Below are 14,411 nucleotides of genomic sequence, written 5' to 3' on the forward strand. Positions count from 1 at the left end.
GAAAATGTTTAATTTTGAATGCCGAGCCAAAAAATCCATTCAGCCACTATAAATACTCTTTGATTGGCCATTACACAGCAGGAGATTTGATGTAAAACATTTCACCTTGCGCTGAATGGGATATTACTTACCGCCGGAAATTTGATGAGAGTTTTTGAAATGTCTTTACAGAAACACAGATAAAAAACGACCACTTTCCGTTAAAATATGGTTCTACTTCAAAAGCTGTCATTTAAATAAAAAAACATGTTTAAATTCAGCTATAAATGTAAGTGATTTTTCAATTAAGTTGGGCAAGCGATTATACTCTGATAAAACTCTGCAGAAAGAAAGCAGTTGTAATTCACATTTGTCATCCCAATGAAAAGTGAACTCGTAGGGGGTGTGTTATAGTCATGGCTATTATGTAAGGGACATCAAAATCCTGCTTATATCCTGGCATATCCTTGCACTGCGGTTTGTCTCGGCAGTTAAGCATTTGTGTTGCTGTGCACATCAGAACAGCAGTGAATCACGCACTCATAGCTCTTTTCCTAGATGTGTGCGTTAATTTCAGTAACATATTGCATTTAAACTCTGTTTCGGCCCTCAGGCTCTTTGTCAAAGATTTAATTGTGTTTAATTGCAGAAGCCAGGTTTGTTAAAGATAAACAAACCACTTTAGCAGCAGCAAGCAAGCTGAAATTTGGTGGTCACTGATGGACAGAAAATTACAATTTGTATTCTTGTAACACACACAATGGATTAGCTGCTGTCCATATGCACTGGGAGACAATCTCTGCCCCAAAGAGCTTAGATTTAAGAATGCAAGCAACATACAAAGAGATGAAGAGGAATCTAATCCAACTATGTACACTTTTTGTATGCATTATTTACATTCTTTATATAAACCAACATATCAACTCATTTGACTGCCCCTCAGCTCCTTCATATTGAGTTTCTTGTAGGCCTCACAGAAAATAAAATAATGTAGATCATCCCCTAAATACTGATATTTGATTATTTTCAGCTTTGTTTTTACAAAAATTTACTCTTCACCGTATGATTGAAAGCCGCACATGCCATGTTTTGCCCCATGAAACCCAATGAATTGGAGGCATCTGCATTAGTGTCAGCACTAAATGTGCAAGAAAAGTCTGATGCTAGGACTGGGTGAAAAGTGCAGGACATTAAAATATTTCAGAAGTCAGAGGGGCCGGCAGGGCAACCTACCAGAATTCAATGTGCTGCCAGAAGGCAATCAGAGTTGTTCGTTATTATTTGTTTGGTGCCATCACTGTGCATGATGATTTTACAGACAAATAAAAACACACTTCCATGTCCCAAGGACATAAGAATGGCCGTACTGGGTCAGACCAAAGGTCCATCTAGCCCAGTATCTTGTCTACTGACAGTGGCCAATGCCAGGTGCCCCAGAGGGATTGAATCCAACAGGCAATGATCAAGTGATCTCTCTCCTGCCATCCATCTCCACCCTCTGACAAACAGAGGCTAGGGACACCATTCCTTACCCATCCTGGCTAATATCCATTAACGGACTTAACCTCCATGAATTTATCCAGTTCTCTTTTAAATGCTGTTATAGTCCTAGCCTTCACAACCTTCTCAGGCAAGGAGTTCCACAAGTTGACTGTGTGCTTCCTTTTATTTGTTTTAAACCTGCTGCCCATTAATTTCATTTGGTGGCCCCTAGTTCAAGTAAATAACTTTTCCTTATTTACTTTCTCTACATCACTCATGATTTTATATATCTCTATCATATCCCCCCTTAGTCTCCTCTTTTCCAAGCTGAAAAGTCCTTTATAATCTAAATTAGACACCACACAGAAAGGGATTTCTGGCAGCAAATAAAAGATGGGGTGCAAGATGTTAAGGGATATAAGAGAAGAGGCCATAAAATAATCCTGTAGCTACATGTTACACATCTGCTCGCAGGAAATTCCATGCAATTGCGGCGCAGCAGAAAAATGCACCCCCACCCCCGCAGATTCCCTTTGCTTCCTTGCACAAAATGGAGAAGCAAAGAGAAGCTGCACCAGTACTCACTCACCCCCTCCCCAGCAGCTGGACAGCTCGGACACATCTGTTTGGGAAGCTGTAGGCGGAGAGGTAAATCACTGGTGGGAGGGGGGTCTGGGGAGGCCCTGGCCACCCTGGGACATTAGTCCCAGCTGGGGGGGGGGGTGAGATGGAGAGCTCCCTCCCCCTTCCATCTGGGGCTGGGTCAGATCAAGCCCCAGAAACTTCCCCTGGGTGCAGGAAGCTCTGCACTGTGTGGTGGGTGGGTGTGTGAGAGAGAGAGAGAGAGAGGGGGAGGGTCGGGGGGGCAGGAGATTAGGCTCAGCGAGGGGGGCTGTTGAGTGTGGAGCGGTCTGAACGCACAGGGGTTGGGCAGACAGGTGGAGCAGCTCCTTGTACAGTGACCCCTCCCCCCACCCACCCGAAATCCCCCCCACTGAGCCCCCTCCACATCAGAAGTCCCCTGCACCCAGAAGTCCCCACTGAGCCCCCCAAACCTCACCCTGCTGAGCCTCACCCTCTGCATCAGGAGCCCCCCACATCCAGATCCCCACTCACTGAGCTCCAACCAGCTGCACCCTGACCCCCCCCACTCCACCAAGCCCCACTCCTACAACCCTCCCCACTGAGCTCTAACCAACTTCACCTGGACTCCCCTGCAGAGTCCCATTCCCCCTGCACCCAAAACCCCTCACCAACCCACTGTGCATCCAGATTCCCCCCTGGACCCAGACCCCGCACCAAGCTGCCAGATTGTGCCACACAGAACCTTGGTACTCTTGAGGGAATTCTCCACCAAAAAGTTAAAATTCTGCAAAGTTCTGTATATTTTAATTGTCAAAATAACACAAACACAACAACAATATAATCACACCATTTTCAGTTATTTTGGTAATTTATTTCAAAATACTTGTCAGCAAATCATTTAAAATGGTATGATTATATTGTGATATTTTGACAAATAAAACATGGAGAATTTTGCAGAATTTTAAAATATTGTGCACAGAATATTTAATTTTTTGGCACAGAATTCCCTCAGGAGTAACGTCTCACTTCTCACCTTACCGAGTTTAGGGCACTCTTGGGGAAAAAGGACTGCAAGTTGGGTTGGTTCCCAAACTCCTCAGGACCAGGGCTGGGAGCGCATGCAGTTGCTCTCAAACAATCCTCCTGGCCATAGCTCTGAGGTTTTGATGAACCATATCCAACCCTCCTTAAGTCTTTAAGCCAAGTGGAAAAGGAAAAAAAATAGGAGAGCCCTAAAAATAAAATCCCCAAGAGTTCCTTATTTTACCAGTTTGTTTTATTGACTAAAGGGACCAAAGTTTGTTAAGAAATCTCAGCACATGAACAGGGATGGTATAAAATAATTGCCACGAGCAGATTTAAAGGATAAAGGCCCACACTGCAAATTAACTTCGTGACTGAGACTCGATTAAAAGTCCCTGGAGGCCCTAAAAGGGAGGTCCCAGTTAGCATTTGTTGACCCTGGTCACCATTAAATCTGCCCTGATGGTCTCAAAAATAGCACTGACATTTAAATACTTCATAACAAGCCAGAGAAACTTTACCGTTATTTCACAGTTACCGTATGCTTGCAGGGGGCGGGGGATTCTTATTAATATCACGGAATGCAAATAGTGTTTTTTAATTTCTCTGGAGGACAGAGGTTACAGTATTAGGTGGAAGTCTCGGTTCCAGTTTCACATGGCTTTAAAGGCCACTCAAGGTCAACCCTGTAAGATAAATTAACTAATTTTGGGTGGGATGGGCAGGGGGAATCAAGCATCAACTTGGCAAGTTATGTATCAGAGGGGTAGCCGTGTTAGTCTGAATCTGTAAAAAGCAACAGAGGGCCCTGTGGTACCTTTAAAACTAACAGAAGTATTGGAGCATAAGCTTTAGTGCGTGAATGCCCACTTCATCAGATGCAAGTGGGCATTCACCCACGAAAGCTTATGCTCCAATACTTCTGTTAGTCTGAAAGGTGCCACAGGACCCTCTGTTGCTTTTGGCAAGTTATGTTATTTTCTGTTAATGCTTAAATTGCAAACTATAGCAGAATGGCACCAACCATTTAAAAACTAGAGTGACATCCACACCTGAGTTGGATTATCAGGGCAGGGCACGCTATGAGCAGCCTGTGATAGGCAGGACAAGGTGGCAAAGGGAAAGAGGAAGAGAATTCTAAGAAACACTCACTACTGCATTGTGAACATGAGGAATTAGGTACTTTTATTAGATGAGTTTAAAACAGATATTGCCCGTGGAAGACATGGGAGCCGCGCTGGGCTGTGATGGAACAGATGTGCTTCCCCATTTCGGGAGCTCTCCCGTTCTTTCGGTCTGTTATTTAATGACATTCCTTCCCTTAGCTAAAATGTAAACAAACAAAAGATAAACTGCTGCTTGTGATATATGGAGTTCATATGATTTGATCCAATGTGAAACTGCCACACAGAAATAAATATACACCAAAATCAGTTCACATCATTTTGTAAGAGCTAGAACAGAAAACGTGCAGAAGCACTAGGAATCTCTTATTGTAATCCTTGTAATTTCTGCTGAGGGAGTCCGAATAAAGAATAAACAAATACTGAGCCCTACATATCTCACACACACGTTGCAGCTTACTCAGACAGTCTGCAATTCCTACAAAATTCTCTTAAAAACAATCTGTGGATGTGCTCTGCAGTAGCAATACACATACTGATACAGTGGGCACGTTGTTATTTATGTTGTTTATGTGAAACAAGTAACATCAAAACAGATCTTACAGTCCCTATGTAGGCCAAATCTCCATTGACTTCAATGGGAGTTTTTTCCTATGTAAAACAGTATATTTTCCCCAAAGTAACTATTCTAGGGGTTTTACGATTGAAGAACAAACTAGTACCATCTATATATTTATACAGGTGAAATCCTAGACCCATCAACTTCCCCCAAAACTCTAATCGACTTCAATTTCACCTACAGTGCCTGTCTTTAATGAAATTAATCAATATGATACATTAGAAAACAAAGAAAAGAAACACAGGGTGTGATATAATCATTACAGACTGTATCGTAAGCATGACTCCATAGGTGGGTTTTTAGAAGTTTTTTTAAATAGACAGAGGAGACTATTAATTGGGAGAATATGCAGAAAGGTGAAATGGAAAGGTTACTAACCATGTGTAGTAACTATAGTTCTTCAAGATGTGTCCCCCTATTGGTGCTCCACTTCAGGTGTGCATGCACCCCATGTGCCTTCAATCAGAAATTTTCATTAGCTGTGTCCGTTCAACCTGCAAATGGGCCCTACACATCCTTGTGCCTTGCACTGAGGCTATGCAGGACTGTGCGGGTGAACTGCACTCAGTTTCTTCTCTATCGCTAAGTCCAACTAAGGAAACTCTGAAGCAGAGGGGCAAGAGGGTGGGTAGTTGAGTACTCATAGTGACCCACATCTCCAAGAACTACTGCACAAGGTGAGTAACCTTTCCTTCTTCAAGCAGTGTCCCTATGGGCACTCAATTTCAGGTGACTTCTGAGCAGTATCACCAGGAGGAGGTTGCTTCGGTATAGAGTCTAGTACAGAAAACAGAGCTGCTCACTGCCGTCTCAGATTTAGGGGCACAGACCAAGGAAAAGTGTTTGGAGAAAGTATGTATTGGAGACCACACAGCAGTCCTGCAGATTTCAGGTACTACTGTGTCCTTAATCATAGAATCATAGAAGATTAGGGTTGGAAGAGACCTCAGGAGGTCATTTAGTCCAATCCCCTGCCCAAAGCAGGACCAACACCAACTAAGACCAACTTAAGTAAGGCCATAGAAGTTGACTATGACCTCATAGAGACAACCAGAATCCTAGCAGGAGGCTGGGTGTTGGCAATCTCACAGCAAGCGATAACACATCTCGAAATCCACCTTGATAGTCTCTGGGTAGAAATAGCGGACTCATTATATCTGTCTGCAATGAAGACAAATAACCTAGGAGACTTCCAGAACAGTTTGGTCCTATCTGTCATCTTAAGTATGGAAGGAAGCTTCCCATCCCAAATTGCGTGGTGTTGGGGGAAATAAACCAGGTAACTGTATGGTCTGGTTCAGATGAAACTCAAACGATACCTGACACATTCCCTGGACAGTCTGGACTGTTGAACAGCTGTCTCCCCTTAATTCTCTAGCCTGGGGTGCCTTTTACACTGCTATGCTGTCAGAACATCCACTCCTGGCCTGCTCACACAGACTTCAGCCACCTTTTGGAGATATGAAGGGCCTGTATTACACATTTTCCCCAGCCCTCTGATTCTAAAAGTGATGAACAAGATCAGGCAGGACAAGGACAAGGTTACCCAGATAGTGCCTATGTGGCCAAGACAGGTGTGATATCCTTACCTGTTTCAATTGTCTCCTTGTTCCATGCTTCCCTCATCTTCACTCTCAAGTGCTTCATCCCAACATAAAGATTTTTCTCCTCAAGATATGATTCCTCGATTGTTTGTGGGCATAGAGTTTATCTGTTCAGTAGAGGTGTCCCGCACTGAACAGGACTCTGCAGTGTTACGAGTGGACAAGAACACTACTTCAAGCAGTTTATAACCGAAAGCTCTGATATTCCACTGCACTCCATTGTGACAGGGCATCGTCCTGTTCCTGACTCTTGCAAGGTGGTGTCACTGTTTCAGGATTTGCCAGCCCCCCCACAGAATCCAAGATCACCTCATTAATTGAAAGAGTGACTCCGATCGATGTTGCCAATTGAAGGGTATCCAATAACTTGTGTTGCAATTCCTTGACCTCTTTGAGTGGTATCTTAAAGGAGTCTGCCATGCACTTGATGTGGTCTTGGAATTGCTTAACATCATCAGCCATAAACAGTGGAAGAGGCATTCCTGCTTCATCAGGAATGATGAGAAGGTAGTGGTTTGAGAAGTAGTCTCCTCTTCTGCTTTAGCTTCCTGTTCCTCAAAATGTCTCCCCCTGCTGGGGAATGGTCTGAAGTGGTAGAGACTGTCTCCCCCCTTATCCTTGTTGGCTAGGTTCGGAGCTCTTGACCATTGCTTGTTAGTAAGCAGTCAGGGAATCCCAATATGACCATTCCAGGGGGAGGGTCCATACAGGGAAGGGGTGGCACCTGGGGTTGCTCTCACCACTTGTGATGTCTTGTTCTGGATTCCTCTCTATGGCCCGCACAGAAAGGATTCCTATAAGGGTGGTTAGGAGAGGCTGAATGGAAGTCCCCTTCACCCTCCTCCTCAAAGAGCAGTGGAGAAGCCCCAGTTGATAATGGTGGTGAATTGGGTGGTACCAGTGATAAATGAGAGTCCAGAGACTAAACTACTCTCCGTACTGAGGGATCCTTGATGCCCATGATCAATGGAGACTGAGGTTCCTCCGCGACAGTTAAGTCCTTTGAGTACTGAATGGCGTGTTCGTACCAATAGGATAACTTGTCTGGAAGTAGATGGTACTGAGGGTTAGAATGCTCCAAGGAGGATGCCAGACATAGATGTTTCAATTTATATGGTACCAGTGGTAGGGGTGCATCTGATAGGGACCTGTTTGGAGGAATGTCCCTCCTTGCCATCCCTGTCATGCTTGGTCCATCCTGAGGCTCGCTCAGAACCGTGTTTGCTCTTGGAGGAGCTTCTTGGTTTTCTCTTGGAGGAGCTTCTGGCCCTGGTGGTACTGGAGGAACCTTCAGCCTCCACAGTATTGGATCTAGAAATCGACAATTTTGAAACCATTGCCTTAGGGGGAGACCAAGGTCTTTATGGAGCAGACTCCTTACGAGGTGAGTCAGAGACCCTCTTCCCAGGTCTTTTAAAGGACTAAAGCCTTCTCCTTCTTGGGGGAGTATTGGGCCTGGACCAAAGGGGCAATAGATCTGCCCAGCAATTGGTGTACTCTGATGAGCATTCGATCATCAGACGCCTCAACTTGATCTCTCAGTTCTCTCTGAACCTAGATTTCAGGGCTAAATAGAAGTTACACTCCTGGGGGATGTGCAACTCTCCTAGGCAACGGAGACCCCTGAAGTAGTCAACGATAACTGGGATAGACTTGCGGCAAGTGAGACGTTTGAAGCCTGGAGAGCCAGGAATGCTCTCCCAAGGAAGGCAAGTCTCCCTGATGGGAGAAGCAGGGGGGAGGCATTCCTATCACTAAAAACTAAACTAACTAACAACTTATTAAGATAAACTAACACTAAGGAAAAGATTCTAATAGAACAAGGCACGCTGGAAGCGGACAGGCTACAGGTCCATCTCAGGGCAAGGCAGTGGAGAAGGAAGTGGGGCCGGTTCATCTGCACAGCCTTAGACAGCCTTGGTGCAGGGCATGAGGATCTGTAGGGCACATGTTCGGGCTGAATGGACACTACTAACAAAAATCTCCAATCGAAGGCATATGCACACCTGAAGTGGAGCACCCATAGGGATACTACTTGAAGATGAAGAGAACCTTACAGACAGCCAAAACGAGTGCTGCTACACAGGATGGTATCTTGAAGAGTGCCACTGGCACACATTACTAACATAACTGACATACACTTTACATACAGATTCTGAAACTGGAATGAAATTAACAAGTACACTGCTGAAGTGCAAACCAGAAGAGACTCCAGCTCAAACTCTACTCTCTCAGCTGTGCCAACTCTGCAGTGCTAGCAGGGATGAAGAGTAATAAACACTTATTTTTGTCACTAAAACAGAAATTATTCTAAACATGCCTCAGAAAACAGGTGTGGGGAAGAAACTGGTGCCATTTTAACAGTCTCTTTTTTAACTACAGACACAGTTTAACTACGGTATAAAGTCTTGTAAAGGAACTACTCTCTGAAATCGTTATTAAGAAAGAATTTCCCTAGAAGAATGTACAAAATGAAAGTTTTGAAATAAATGAGTAAGATCTACTGAAGTCCAGCTTTACTTTTTCTTTTATTTTTATTGCACAATCTTTTATTAAAATCTCCATTACAAAAAGTCTAAGATGAATCATTATAAAGTGCTTTGATCGTATGATGATTGTCTGCATTAATACCTATGATAGATAAGGGAGATAACTTAAAAGGTTAGTTGCCTATTTTCCTAGCTGGAGATAAGGTGCTGTGTTCCTCATGAATGATGTATGATTACAATTGCTATATTCAAGTGCATAATACAAATGGTCCATATTCAAAGAAATGATGTGTGGATGCCAGGAAGGCTGCATTTTTCATGTGTAATCCTATTGAACTCAGTGGGACTGCACAGGTGGGACTGAGACACAAATTGGCCACAAAGATAGAAATATGGATAGGCAATGATATATGACAGCAAAAGAACACCTATGATGGTTTGTGGAACCCATCTATGTATAGATTCTAATTTGATTTCTTCCACTCTCTATGTATATGCCTTTTGGCTATCTTTTGCTGGAATCTTGCATCATACTGCTTGTGTTAAAGGGGCACTGGGTGTCTGCCTCTGAAGGAGAGGTCATTAAAGACCATCAACAACGGAATGGGACTTGCCTTAGTAGAACAATGCTAGGTAAAACCAGTTTCCCAAGTCTGGACTCCCGGTGGATGGTAACCAAACAGCAGAGCAACTGACGGAAGACCTTGATCAACGGGAGGGTAGGAGGGATGGTGACTTGAGGCTCATCAGGAAGATCCATAGCAGTGGAAACTGGAAGTTATAGAATCATAGAATATCAAGGTTGGAAGGGACCTCAGGAGGTCATCTAGTCCAACCCCCTGCTCAAAGCAGGGCCAATCCTCAGACAAATTTTTGCCCCAGATCCCTAAGTGGCCTCCTCAAGGATTGAACTCTCAACCCTGGGTTTAGCAGGCCAATGTTCAAACCACTGAGCTATCCTCCCCCCCCCCCCCCCCCCAAAGGGGCTGAGGGGGGAAGGATATAAAAGGCTGAGGGCTGGTCAGAGAGCAGCTTTCTCTCAACAACCAGAACAAGAAGAGAAAACTTAACTGGAGGAATGTGATCCAGTAGAGGAGACCTGGGAACCCCAGAAGACACCAACCAAGACCCCAAAAACCCACTCAAGAGTGGTGAGAACTCTGATGGAGAGAACTGTGTATAGCTGTTTCATTATTTTGCGTGGATCTGTACATCTCTTGTGCTGTCTAAAATAAAGAGTGATTGGTATAGAAATTCTTCTGTAAAAAGTCTGTCTTACTGGCTTCAACTATCCCATGTCCCTGAAGGGTTAAACTATAAACCAGAGTACCCATGCAGATGGAGCTCTTGGGAAGTCATTGAGGAGTCTTGGGAGGTTCTGCACTGGCCTTGGGGCCTAGGTCAGCTTGACTGCAGGGTCTCACTTCTGACAAGTGGTACCAGAGAGACAGTCTAGGCCTAGAGGTCAAAGAAAACACCCATGACTGGAACCTATGCAGAGCCAGACAGAAGGGAGTTTAAAAGCACACGGATCCAATGTGCGTATCCAAACAGCAGCCTGGTGAATGTCCAGCAAGGGGGAGCTTGACTAGGTCTGTGACTATACATGTTCTATTTAAGCTACAACAAAAATATGCTGCAATTAACTTTGTTAGTTCTCTTTGCTAGCAATGTTTGTACTGGAAAGTCAGATGCACAAGCAACCTGGACTCACAATGGCATTTGAGCCTTTGCTGGCAGGCTCCTTTAGCATTCATCGTTATTCACAACAAACATACTGTATGCAACTAGTCTTCTCAAAAATGACATTATTGTTCTAAATGAGCCAACTGTCCGTAAGCTCGCTATTAAAGCAGTCATCAATAATACAGTGCTCCAAGAAAAAATAATACAAAATCAGGATTGAGAGCTAAAGATCCTTTTAAATTCAGTCTCTGAAGATATTGTGAGTAGAGTGCCTATTAAGCCACAATGCTAGCAATACAGGGCAATGTGATGTCTGACCATTAAAATTAAGCAAACATGTTTGCTTTGCAAAACACAACCATACAGAACCTGCTTGCATAAAGGAAAATATGCCACCACACTAATCTTGACAGCAGCAGGTCTAACGATTAACATTCAATGTGCTGCCAACATTATAAAAACAGAAAATCACCATCTTCTGACTTCAATTTTTTACTCCTGCCCTTTATTTTACTGAGGAATCAGTAGTTCAAGACCTAGATAAATATTTCAAAAACTATACTATTTGTGAGCAGAGCAGGTCACTACCATTTCCCAGTGCATTTGGAGTTCATGTGAAATAAGGGCAGCAGAGCGAGGAGCTGCATTTTTAACATAGGCATACACAGAATAGTTGTCTAGCTATAGAGAATGCGTAATGCAACATCTGCACTGTATGCTTTGCCAAAGCCCCAACCCAAATAAATGTAGTGCATTTTCCCTAGTGCAATTAACTCTCATACTCTGGCAGGTTTTGCTAGAAGATCATCAAGGTAGATTACCTTCCAGCATATGAACTAAATACTTACAGGTGTTATATCATCAGTTATTACTTACAAACTTCTGCATTTAACAAGACATCCAGGCAAATGAATGATCTAATTTATGAATTATTTATAAGAATTTCACAGCATGCTCCTGGCGTCATCCATGGCCTTTTCCAGGTCATATGACACCAATTAGAGCTGAATTTTAAATTATTCAATAACCTGAACTCTCTTGTCATTTAACATATAGATATCAATGCAGTAAACAAGTTAAGTCTAATGGGCCCTGGAGGTTTGCGTTCCTCCGCCCATCAGCAGCAGGGGCTTTGTGCTATTGCCGGAATAGAAAATAATAGAATGCAGCAGTCAAAAACATTTGCAAGGTTTTAATAAGTTCTTTTGGCTCCCTTAGGGATTTTAGCATAATTTACAAGCGCTGAATCTAAAACACATTAAAGTCCTTAGCAATGTGCTTTTAAACAAAATTAGGACAGACCAAAAAAAGTGGGTCTGTGACACTGACAATACAGAATAGGTCCCTAATTTGAACTGTAGTAAAACAGATAGTAGGTTGGATATGCTATTTACCACCTATTATCTTTTCCCTCTCTTACCTGGTATTCAAAACTAGCCCCAGAAGCAACCTATCTTTAAAGGTAAGACTATGGGGAGAAAGGGAAGAGTTCACATGATAACCATTAGTAAAGACGTATTCATGACACTCCTCAGTCACTGACTATTACAGGAAGAGGAACCATTGCCCCATGCCTGGGCTTCCTTTTGCACCTGTTCAAAGACTGCATTTTAATTGCACTTCAAGGATTTAGATGCTTCCTGAGGTTTAATGAGATAGCAGGAAGGACAGGTGGAGTGGGAAAGTCCTGTTGAAAATTAATCAGAATCTCGATGGTTATAGTTATTCAACTGAATGCCAGAATACAGAGTAATGATGGCTGTAACAGGAGGATGTACCAAATAAGTGCAAACCCACCTATGCATAAAGGAGTAACCAAAGAAACTCTCTGGTTACTCCAAGGGAGATAGACCAACATATCTCACCTCTGTTCCATGGTATTCCTAGCTCCACCCCAGCTCTAATTTCCCTTTTGGCCCCTGTTCATGAATTATTCAACGGCACATGAGGCCGCGGGATAGGGTGGATTGGTATCTACCAGTATAGAAAAAGAAGAGCTGGAAAATCTCATAGAATATGTCCAAATAGTGAATCAAACTAGTTGTAAGGCATTTTGCTTTGGCTACCTTCCTAAGCCTGATTGCATCAATGTTCAAATCCTAGGCAGCATCGGATGATTGCACATTAAGCCCAGTACATGGAGCATGGGCAGCAAAATTTACTTTTCAGTAGATGGTAATGGTGTTAAATATGTGCAAATCTACTCCTGCAAGCTCACTTTTTTCATATTATCCTAAAAAAGTAAAAAAAAAAAAACATTTACACTTGGAATTGCAGATCTAGCATATTATGGGCTCTGGACCTTCTTACCTACTACTGGGCGCTTCAGAATTCAATCATAATTTGGTCCAAAGCTGTGCTCTCCGACCAAAACACAAGACAAAAGGGCAGATGCACCATGACCTCTCTAAATAGCCATTTTTACTGTGATTAAATAGAAACCAAACATCTCTGGGGATATGAGCAGACAGACGTCGGTGTGTGAAGGTTACTATTGCCATTAAAACAGCAGTATTTGCCAACACATACACATCTCAGTGATATCTGACATGAGTTTTCCCCAATGCAGAATTTTAAATGGCAACCACTGTACATTCAGAAAACCCACCTCGACGAAAATTACAACTTGCTCCAAAAGGCAGGTGTCTCCTGCAGATTCCTTTGGATTTGGATGCATGGTACAGACCGAGAGAGCTCTTTGCTGTGATTCAGAAGCTACCAGAAAGACAGAAGTCTTTTAAATAGCAACACGTGCACACACAGAAGGATTTTGTTTTAGAGAAACAGGTAAAAGTAGAAAGCTATTTACATGAGAGAGAAATTCCACAAAGACAAAGCTGGAGAGAATCCCCCAGTTTAAAGAAAAAAATAAATAGGAAAGCTGTGCCCAAGTGAGTGCATTCTAGCAAAATGTCTTTGCAATAGAGCCAATCAGCATTTAGATTCGGTTAATGATCCAGTGTCTGGGAAATAATTCATAAAAAGTAAACAGCAATTTTCATGTGGCTGCCCTTTTGATCTTACATTTGTAGGGAGTATCCTGAGGCTAGCTTTCGGCGCCCCTGTGGCTCCAGCTGATTGACCTCTATTCTGCTCCTCAAGTAGCGATTATGCCAAGGAATAACAACAAGAATTGCATGGAGGCAGACAGTTCAGTGTAATTCTGTTAAAGACAGGCTGACTCATTGTGCCAGTGTCGAAGAGTTTCACACAAGAAAAAGTAAAGCTTTTTAAGTGCACTTTTTATTTTGCAAAGATGCTAAAATACTTTGGAATGAGGATGGGATCAAGACTAACTCATCAGAACTTGATTGCTAGGCAAAGGATAGTGTATGGGGGGGAAGGACCGTGCACAGCCCAGCCCTCTGAGTATTGGCTAGGCAAAGGAAAAGTGATAAAGCTCTTGCAACCAGTTAAATTGGAAACATGGTAGGTACTTGGCCTCCCTGTGGACTTTAAAGAAATGGTTACTGTGGTTCTTTGATACATGATACAGGCGTGTATTCCATTTAGGTGTGTACGTACCCAGCTGGAGAATTTTGCCTAGCAGTACCCATAGGAGGTGGCGCTCACGCCTTGTGCTCATATAGCCAGGGGACGGGCTATGAGGCAGTGCTGCCCTGACCCCCCTCAGTTCCTTCCCACCAAACGCCCAGAGACTTGACTCCAGTGCAGAGGGGATATACGGTTAGGGTGACCAGATGGGGGCAGGGGGGGGGGTGCCCACCGGCAGAGCAAACAAAAAAAAAGAAAAACAGACACCGATTTTATCGGGATGTCTGGTCACCCTATATACGGTGGGTCTTGGAATACATGTCTG

General features: G+C 43.3%; 1 protein-coding gene across 3 annotated transcripts in view; it reads right to left on the reverse strand.

Annotated features, from left to right (window-relative positions):
• The window catches only part of KIAA1328 (KIAA1328 ortholog), a 252,969-nt gene that overhangs the window by 90,696 nt on the left and 147,862 nt on the right, over positions 1–14,411 (reverse strand). The window lies entirely within an intron of this gene.

The sequence above is a fragment of the Malaclemys terrapin genome, chromosome 6, assembly GCF_027887155.1.
Source record: "Malaclemys terrapin pileata isolate rMalTer1 chromosome 6, rMalTer1.hap1, whole genome shotgun sequence".
Taxonomy (NCBI): domain Eukaryota; kingdom Metazoa; phylum Chordata; order Testudines; family Emydidae; genus Malaclemys; species Malaclemys terrapin.